This window comes from Mesoplodon densirostris, chromosome 4 (genome assembly GCF_025265405.1).
Source record: "Mesoplodon densirostris isolate mMesDen1 chromosome 4, mMesDen1 primary haplotype, whole genome shotgun sequence".
Classification (NCBI taxonomy): Eukaryota; Metazoa; Chordata; class Mammalia; order Artiodactyla; family Ziphiidae; genus Mesoplodon; species Mesoplodon densirostris.
This window is the reverse complement of record NC_082664.1, coordinates 2521314-2530361: the sequence shown is the minus strand read 5'-3', so window position 1 is coordinate 2530361 and position 9048 is coordinate 2521314. Positions and strand designations below refer to the sequence as shown.

The window sequence follows — 9048 nt, the reverse complement described above, 5'->3', positions numbered from 1 at the left end:
GTTTTTTTTAAAAAAATTATAGTGATTTTTCTTTCTTTCTTTCTTTATTATTTATTTTTTTTATTGCGGTACGCGGGCCTCTCACTGCTGTGGCCTCTCCCGTTGTGGAGCACAGGCTCTGGACGTGCAGGCTCAGCAGCCATGGCTCATGGGCCCAGCCACTCCACGGCATGTGGGATCTTCCCGGACCAGGGCACGAACCCGTGTCCCCTGCATCGGCAGGTGGACTCCCAACCACTGCACCACCAGGGAAGTCCCTTTTATACAATTTTAAAGGTTACTTTCCATTTACAGTTATTACAAAATATTGGCTATATTCCCCCAAATATATGGAACACTTTGGGAATTTGCGTGTCATCTTTGTGCAGAGGCCACTCTAATCTTCTCTGTATCGTCTCAGTTTTCATATATGTGCTGCCAGAGCGAGCACGAGTCGTCCCTGAGTCTTGTCTTTGCCTCACACCCCAAGCTACAAAACATGCTCCCGGGATGACCACCTCTCACTTCCTCCCCAGCCACTGTCACCCTTCTGCGGGACCCTGACCGCACAGCCCTCAGCGGCTCTCCTGACCCCTCCTGTCTGCCTCTCTCCACACAGCAGAGCTTAAGTCAAACCAGCCAGCCTTCTGGGGGCTGACAGTCACACTTAGGGTTAAACCCAGGGTCCTTACCTGGCTCCACGGCCCCTCAGCCAGCATCTGACCTCCTGGGCATTGTTCAGACTCTCAGTCTTGTGCCCGTCTGGGGCCCTGGCACCTGCCTCTTTCTGCCTGGCATGCCTGCTCTCTGCTCAGGCTCTGCTCAGACATCAGCGCTCAGAGAGACTGTCCCTGCCGCCCTGTTGGAAGCAGGACCATCTATCAGTCTGCTGCCTGTTGTTCCTCACAACGCTTGTCATCGCCTGACACTGGGGGAGGGTCGCCTGCTGCTGCCCCTCCCCCCAGACGGTGTGCTCCAGGAGGACAGGGGCTGAGGCCCCAGGGCCCAGAGAAGCGCCTGGCACACAGCAGGCACCCACACACGTGTCACATAAACAGGTAAGTAAGAGAACGTTTAGACGTAGGTAACCATAAGCAAAAATACAATCAAAGCAGAATAGTGAAGAAGGCCGGCAGAGGAGCTGAGCTGCCTAGAGACGGTGTCTGCAAGTGACATTCAGTCACACACCCTGGAAGAGAAGCCACTGTTAGGATCACCAGAAAAGCCCTGCCCGACATACACACTTGGTTTCCTGGGACTTATGGTTAACCAGTGGGTTGTAAAGGAACAGCTTCCCAAGGTGAATTGTGGCTCATATAGACAGAGGAGCACGTATGAAAGAGTCTACTTACCCCACAGGCAGGGGCCCAGGCAGGTGTTAGGACCCGCTCCGGGGAGAAGTCCAATGACAGACACACATGTAGAGCAGGAACGGTGATGTGAACGTGCAAACAGATGCAAAACTGGGCTTTCTGGGTGGGGGTGCTGAACTGTGTCTCCCCCTATATTAACATGGCAAAGCCCTGACTCCTCAGCACCTCAGAATGTGACTGGCTGTATCTGGAGACAGGACCTTGAAAGAGATGATTAGGTTAAAACTAAAAAGAAATGTGGCCATTAGGGTGGGTCCTAATCCAATCTGACTGGTGTTCTTTTAAGAAGAGGAAATTTGTTTACTCAAAGAGACAAAGAGATGTGTGTGCAGAGAGCCATTCACTTACCAAGTAGAGGCCTCAGAAGAAACCCACCCTGCTCAGCTTGACCTGGAACTTCCAGCCTCCAGAGCTGTGAGAAAATAAACTTCTGTTGTTTAAACCACCCAGTCTGTGGTACTTTGTTGTGACAGCCTGAGCAGATTAACACAAACACTCACTGGACAGGTTCATTTGCTTGTGTGTAGACAAGAATTACTTCTGCATTGTTGTCAGTTATCAAAATAACTTCTGTCAATGAAAAAAATCAACAGTCAACCTAAGAAACAGATGGAAAATTTTATTTGAACCAACCTGAGGATTATAACCTGGGAGACAGTCTTTCATAAAGCTCTGAGGACTGTTCTGTCTCTTAGAGGTCAAAGCACACTTATGTAAGTATTTTTGAGAAAAAGGGTTATATGTCAAAGGACATATTGACAGTTTACACAATTCAGATCTGCATGTTCAAAGTGAGTAGTGGGTCATCGTGACCCCTTACAGGGTTAAGAAGGAAGCGTATCTCCTAAGAAGTTAAGAATGTGGTGGGTCATTTCGACCTTTACAAGAGTAAGAAGGAATGTTGTCTACTAAGGAGGTCTGGTTAATGCAAATGCACAATGCACGCTATGGGGGAGGGAGGAAACCCAAACAGGCAGAGAAAATTTTTATGTTTAAATTTTTCTTGACTTGCCATAAAATATGAATTTTATTTCATCAATTTCCCCCTTTTGATCATTAATCTTCTGATAGAAAGCATTAGGTGGTCAAATATTTGGTCCCTCAGTATCAGGGTGGCTGCTTACCTGCCCTGAGTCCATCATGTCCCTCAATGTTGGCTCTTAGTAAACCCAGTTCTTTCTTTCCCTTTAGCGGTTGCATTAGTAAGATATTTGGCAAGGATGAATGGTGAATTCCAATTTGTCCAATAGGACTTATGCCAATTTTACCTTGCATGTGCATTGTGCATGTTCATTAATTTGTAGAGAACTATAGGTGTGAGCAATAGTTTCAAGTTGTTTAGATATCATCTTAATAGAAGTAGGTGATACACAGACCGAAAGGCAAGAAACTATCACTTTATTTTTTAAAAATATTTATTTATTTATTTATTTATTTATTTAGCTTGCTCCGGGTCTTAGTTGTGGCATGCAGACTTCTTAGTTGCAGCATGCAAATTCTCAGTTGCGGCATGCAAGCAGGATCTAGTTCCCTGACCAGGGATGAAACCCGGGCCCCTTGCATTGGGAGCCCTGAGTCTTAGCTACTGGACCACCAGGGAAGTCCCAAGAAACTATCACTTTCTATGTTATACAAACTGTAATCAAAATTGACAATAGCAGTAACAATGTCATTAGTAAAGGTTTAAGCACAGATCCTGCTAAACCATATACCATTTTCCTAGTATCTCCCCTAAACTGGGAAGAGGATTCTTCAGAGCTGAAATTTGATTCTTCATATGTATCTTAAGATGAATTATGTTAGAAGACTCATCAGGTATAAAAACCCAATATTCAGTATGTGTCATAACACAAGTTCCCCCTTGGAAAGCAGTTAGAGAATATTTAGGGCCATACGATTCTGCAGGACTGATTTTCTCATCATGAAGAATTCTGAATCAAGCAAGCTAATGGCTTGATTACTACCATTCAAAGTTTGCTGAGTAAATTTTGTTAAAGCCTCCGTGGTTAATGTTATATTCTATTCCAAGTGAAGGAACAAATATTGCCACCAAAGGGTCATACCATTGGAAAATTGATCAAAGCCAGTGTGCTCACATGACAAGCAGATTGGCAGGGACTGTCTCCAAAACTACCCATAGGTGACCTTGAGCCAAAGGGAGAAATACATTTGGTTCATAAGCATAAGTGTGAACAATTATCAAAGTAATTGGTATACAAGCCTGGTCTTGTATACCATCTTGGGTCAGGCGTCTACTTCAGATGTTTGCTGTCTTCTCATCCTGGTCTGGAAGTGCTGGTCTTAGTTGAAGTAGGGTGTCAGAAACAGGAGTTGCAGTCCATTCAAGAGAGGAGGACTGTTAGGTCCCTTCCAACCTGGCTGTAAAGAATCCTTTATCTGATGCCTTTTCCAGTATGCATAATCTCCTGATCGAAGTTCATGGGGCATCCATCTTCATCCAAAGACAGATTATTGTGATAAGATTCAGGAACAAACTTAGAATGTCCTTTTAATATAATTCAGTTAAACTTTACGGTAATGTAACATAGCAACAAGGAGCCATCTGGGAAGTGATTCTTAGGTAGTAAATACAAAACAAAAACAAAAACACCCTTAAAGACAACAACACTAGAACTTAATGTTCACTGAAATGTAATATTTTTCTCTCTAAAGTTACCCTCATTTCTACCAATGATATAGCCAAATTAAGACTAATTAATTTGCAAAATAAGTCTGGTTTCAATAAACTTGGCCTGATTATTTCCATAAGTGTAATTGATCATACGGGGTCTTACAATATGGCTGTGCTGGAACTTTTTATAAAGAATCTCAAATTGAACTTTTAAAAGACCTCTCAAGGCCAGGAAAGCCATGCCAAGGTCTTGTCATCAGATTCTGCCTGTAATATCTATAGATTTGGGTGGGTTCCTTTCTTCTAGAGGTCCCCCAAATATCTTGAGATTCTTGCACCTGTCAGGAGGTGGCCTTCCTTGTTCACCTGCAAAGGCTGCTGGGAACTTAAGAGTTTCCAGTTTCTGGAGAGATCAGGTAGAGAGAAAAGATAAATGCTTCAGTTCTAATTACAAAGGTATAATTTACCAAATTTAAGTCATAAATAGCTTAAGGGGAAGAGTTTCCTGATATCTGGAAAACACAGATTAAAAACCAGTAATATTCCAGACAAAACCCCCCAAAATTATAACCATACTCATCAGGTTGCTCAGTCTATGTGACTAATCCTTAATCTTCTTTTAACAGCTTTATGAAGTCACCAGGTTAAATAATTCTTTAATTTCTTACCCAGCTCAGCAGTATGACCTGAAAGTGATCAGAAACCTGTACTTGTCCAAAAGTCCTTTATATGAATCTTCTTGAAGATGGAGCATTTTTGCAAAAGCATCTGAGTAAAACAAAAACTATCTATAAATGACAAAAGACTTTAAAAGGCATGGTTAAAGATCTGATTACAATGCAATTGACAAACTTGGTTACTGTTGTGACATACAACATTTTAAGATGTTAACTAGAATTATAATTGATAACATTTTATCAGGATATACCCAATTTTTAGGAGTTCCATATAATTTATTTTTTAAAAATAAATTTAGTTATTATTTATTTATGTTTTGGCTGTGTTGGGTCTTCGTTGCTGCACTTGGGCTTTCTCTAGTTGTGGCTAGTGGGGGCTACTCTTCGTTGTGGTGTGCGGGCTTCTCATTGGGTTGGCTTGTCTTTGTTTAGGAGCACAGGGTCTAGGTGTGTGGGCTTCAGTAGCTGTGGCACGCGGGCTCAGTAACTGTGGCTCGTGGGCTCTAGAGCACAGGCTCAGTAGTTGTGGCACATGGGCTTAGTTCCTCTGCGGCATGTGGGATCTTCCTGGACCAGGGCTCGAACCTGTGTCCCCTGCATTGGCAGGCAGATTCTTAACCCCTGCGCCACCAGGGACGTCCCTGTATAATTTCTAGACTATCTATTTTAATAAAATTTACCCATACAATATAACCTAAGAAGGTTTATCACTCTTTTGATGATGCTTCCCTTGTAATTTAACATACCAAATAAGCCTAATTAGTTTAATACGCTTCTTTGATAAGAAGAGCAAACAATTCTCTTGAGGTGTTCTGGGGGCCCTTGGGAAACATCAAAGTCAGAGGTCAGACAAACTTCAATTAGAATTTGATCTTTGTCAAAAATATCAAAAAGGCTTTAAAAACCCTTGGTCAAATAGGATCATAGGTCTCTGTGAAACAATACTTATTCACTTAACCAAGTGACAACAAAAGATTTCAAAGGCACATACATAAAGTTACAATAGATTAATTAAAAGGTAAAGGAACCTTACAATCTGTTATCAAAAGCAGATTGATATTCTAAGAAAACTTTGTTCTCTTAACAAAGAGAAAATCATACTCCATTTTTGTGCCAGCCTTTTTTTTTTTCTTTTTCTCGCTGCACAGCTTGTGGGGTCTTAGTTCCCCAACCGGGGATTGAACCCGCGGCCCCAGCAGTGAGAGTGCCGAGTCCTAACCACTGAACTGCCAGGGAATTCCCACCAGCTCATTTTTTTTTTTTTTTTTTTTTTTTTTGCGGTATGCGGGCCTCTCACTGTTGTGGCCTCCCCCGCTGCGGAGCACAGGCTCCGGACGCGCAGGCTCCGGATGCGCGGGCCCAGCCGCTCCGCGGCATATGGGATCCTCCCAGACCGGGGCACGAACCCGTATCCCCTGCATCGGCAGGCGGACTCCCAACCACTTGCGCCACCAGGGAGGCCCCCAGCTCATTTTTTTTTTTTTTTTCTTTTTGCGGTATGTGGGCCTCTCACTGTTGTGGCCTCTCCCGTTGCGGAGCACAGGCTCCGGATGCGCAGGCCCAGCGGCCATGGCTCACGGGCCCAGCCGCTCCGCGGCATATGGGATCCTCCCAGACCGGGGCACGAACCCGTATTCCCTGCATCGGCAGGCGGACTCTTAACCACTGCGCCACCAGGGAGGCCCCCCAGCTCATTTTTAATAACAAAATTCATTTACTCAAATTCAATCTAAATCTTAGTCCTGACCACCGTAGAATTCCTTATTTTTTTATTTTAAAAATTAATTAATTAATTAATTAATTGGCTGCATCTGGTCTTAGTTGCAGCACACAGGATCTTTATTGCGGCATGCAGGATCTTTTGTTGTAGTGCGTGGGCTCCTCTCTAGTCGTGGCGCGGGGGCTCCAGAGCGCACGGGCTTAGTTGCTCTGCGGCATGTGGGATCTTATTTCCCCGACCAGGGATCGAACCTGCATCCCCTGCATTGGAAGGTGGATTCTGAACCACTGGACCACCGAGGAAGTCCCTAGAATTTCCTTCTAAAAATCTTTTTTTTCCCCCTGCAAACCTTCTACAACTTTTTATATCCATATTAATTTGTGCTTTATTTTCTTTACTATTTAGAAATAACCAGCTTTAGGACAAAATTACTTTCTTTTCACTTACAAAAACACATTTCCATTTCTTTTACCTTCTTTTTCCTTGCATACAGTAGTGTTTTCCTTATTAATTTTTAATTATATATTTTAATTACAATTTTTAACCTTAGTTTTAAAACCTTAAAAAACCTTAGTGAAAACCAAGAAGAAGTTAATTATGAACTATTTATCATACCAGCATTTCCTGATTGGCAAATTTAAGAACATAGTCTAGAAACTAATTTCTTTCCTCAGTGGGATACAAGACCTGTCCAACGAACAAAACATCTTTAATTTTTCTCTAATAAGAAGACAAAAGTAAGGGCTTCCCTGGTGGCACAAGTGTAAAGAATCCACCTGCCAATGCAGGGGACATGGGTTTGCACCCTGGTCTGGAAAGATCCCACATGCTACGGAGCAACTAAGCCCGTGTGCCACAACTACTGAGCCTGCGCTCTAGAGCCCATGAGCCACAACTACTGAAGCCCGTGTGCCTAGAGCCCGTGCTCCACAACAAGAGAAGCCACTGCAATGAGAAGCCCACCCACCGCAATGAAGAGTAGCCCCTGCTCGCCACAACTAGAGAAAGCCCGCATGCAGCAATGAAGACTTAATGCAGCCCAAAATAAAATAAATAAATTAAAAGAAAAAAAAAAGAGTAGGTAAACTTAGACTTGTTTAGCAATGAATGTTTCAGTATCTTATTTGGAAATGATATGGATATTCAATGAATTCCCATCATTTAACTTAATTTAGCAGTTTCAAGTTACCAAAAATCTGGAGAAACTATTTTTAAGTAGACAGTCCTAAAACATACTTATTCCTAAAGAATTCACCTAGAAACTCTTATTTACATTTAATTTACTTAAAAGTTTCGTCATAGGGCTTCCCTGGTGGTGCAGTGGTTGAGAGTCCGCCTGCCGATGCAGGGGACACTGGTTCATGCCCCGGTCCGGGAAGATCCCACATGCCGCAGAGCGGCTGGGCCCGTGAGTCATGGCCGCTGAGCCTGCGCGTCCGGAGCCTGTGCTCCGCAACGGGAGAGGCCACAACAGTGAGAGGCCCGCGTACCGAAAAAAAAAAAAAAAGTTTCATCAAATCATTTTATTTTTCTTGCTGACAAATTTTGCAACAGGAATAAAATTTTTGTTTTTAAAGGAACTAAATTAAAAAAAATCATTTTTGGCTGCGTTGGGTCTTTGTTTATAGAACCGCTTAATTCCCTTTAAGCCAGTTAAATAGAGCTCTTTTAGTAGTTAAATTTGGCAACACCACACATCTACAACACACACATATACATAGGTACAACACACAGAGACCCCATAGTTCCCATTCGAAAATTTCAGCCATGAATCAGGTACAATAGTACAAAATCCATCAGTTACATACATCACAGGGAATATAGCCAATATTTTATAATAACTGTCAATGAAAAAGCAATCAGTCGATCTAAGAAAGAAATGGAAAATTTTACTTGAGCCAAATTTGAGGACTCTAACCTGGGAAGAGCATCTCAGAAAGCTCTGAGAACTGTTCTGCCCATTAGAAGTCAAGGCACAGTTACATAAATTTTTTCAGACAGAAGGCTGTACGTCAAATGATGTATTATTGACAGTTTACATAATCCAGATCTAAGCGTCATCCTGGTGAGTCATGTGACCCCTTACAAGATCAAGAAGGAATGTTACCGTTTAAGGAGTTGTCTTGTGGATGCGCAGAAAGTTCCTCTTCACGGTTGAGCAGGTGTTCCTGCCGATGGGGGAGGGGGAGGCCTGGTCGAGGCCTAATGCAGACACACAGTGTACGGTGCGGGAAGTGAGGAGGCCAAAGGGCAGAGAAGAGTTTTTATGTTCAAATTTTTCTTGTCTTGCCATAAAATATGAATTTTGTTTCACATAACTATAAATAGAGCATAACTTTTAGAAATTGTGAATCGCTATATTGTACACCTATAACATATAATATCTACATCAACTAAACTGCAATAAAAAAATAATAATAAAAGGTAAAGTTACCCACGCAAAAAATCTCATCAGTTACAAAATTGGGTTTCTGGAAGACGGAACAAATCAAGGTCACCTGTTTAGATGGCTAAACCCTTTGTACTCATATACAGGGAGAAGACATTTGTATCTGTCCTTGACAAGTCAAGTTCCAAATCACCTATCCTTCCCCTCCCTCTTGTTTTTTCTTAGGTTAAGAGTTACCGTCCTGAAATTTGCATTTTTAAAAGACGGCCTGGATAAGA

At 42.6% G+C, this 9048-nt stretch overlaps 1 non-coding gene across 1 annotated transcript; it reads right to left on the bottom strand.

Moving 5' to 3' along the window:
• Window positions 1–323: 323 nt before the first annotated feature.
• LOC132489670 (U6 spliceosomal RNA) lies at window positions 324–430 on the bottom strand. The gene has a single exon (XR_009532061.1). It is a non-coding gene; the product is annotated as a U6 spliceosomal RNA (small nuclear RNA).
• Between the last annotated feature and the right edge of the window lie 8618 nt (window positions 431–9048).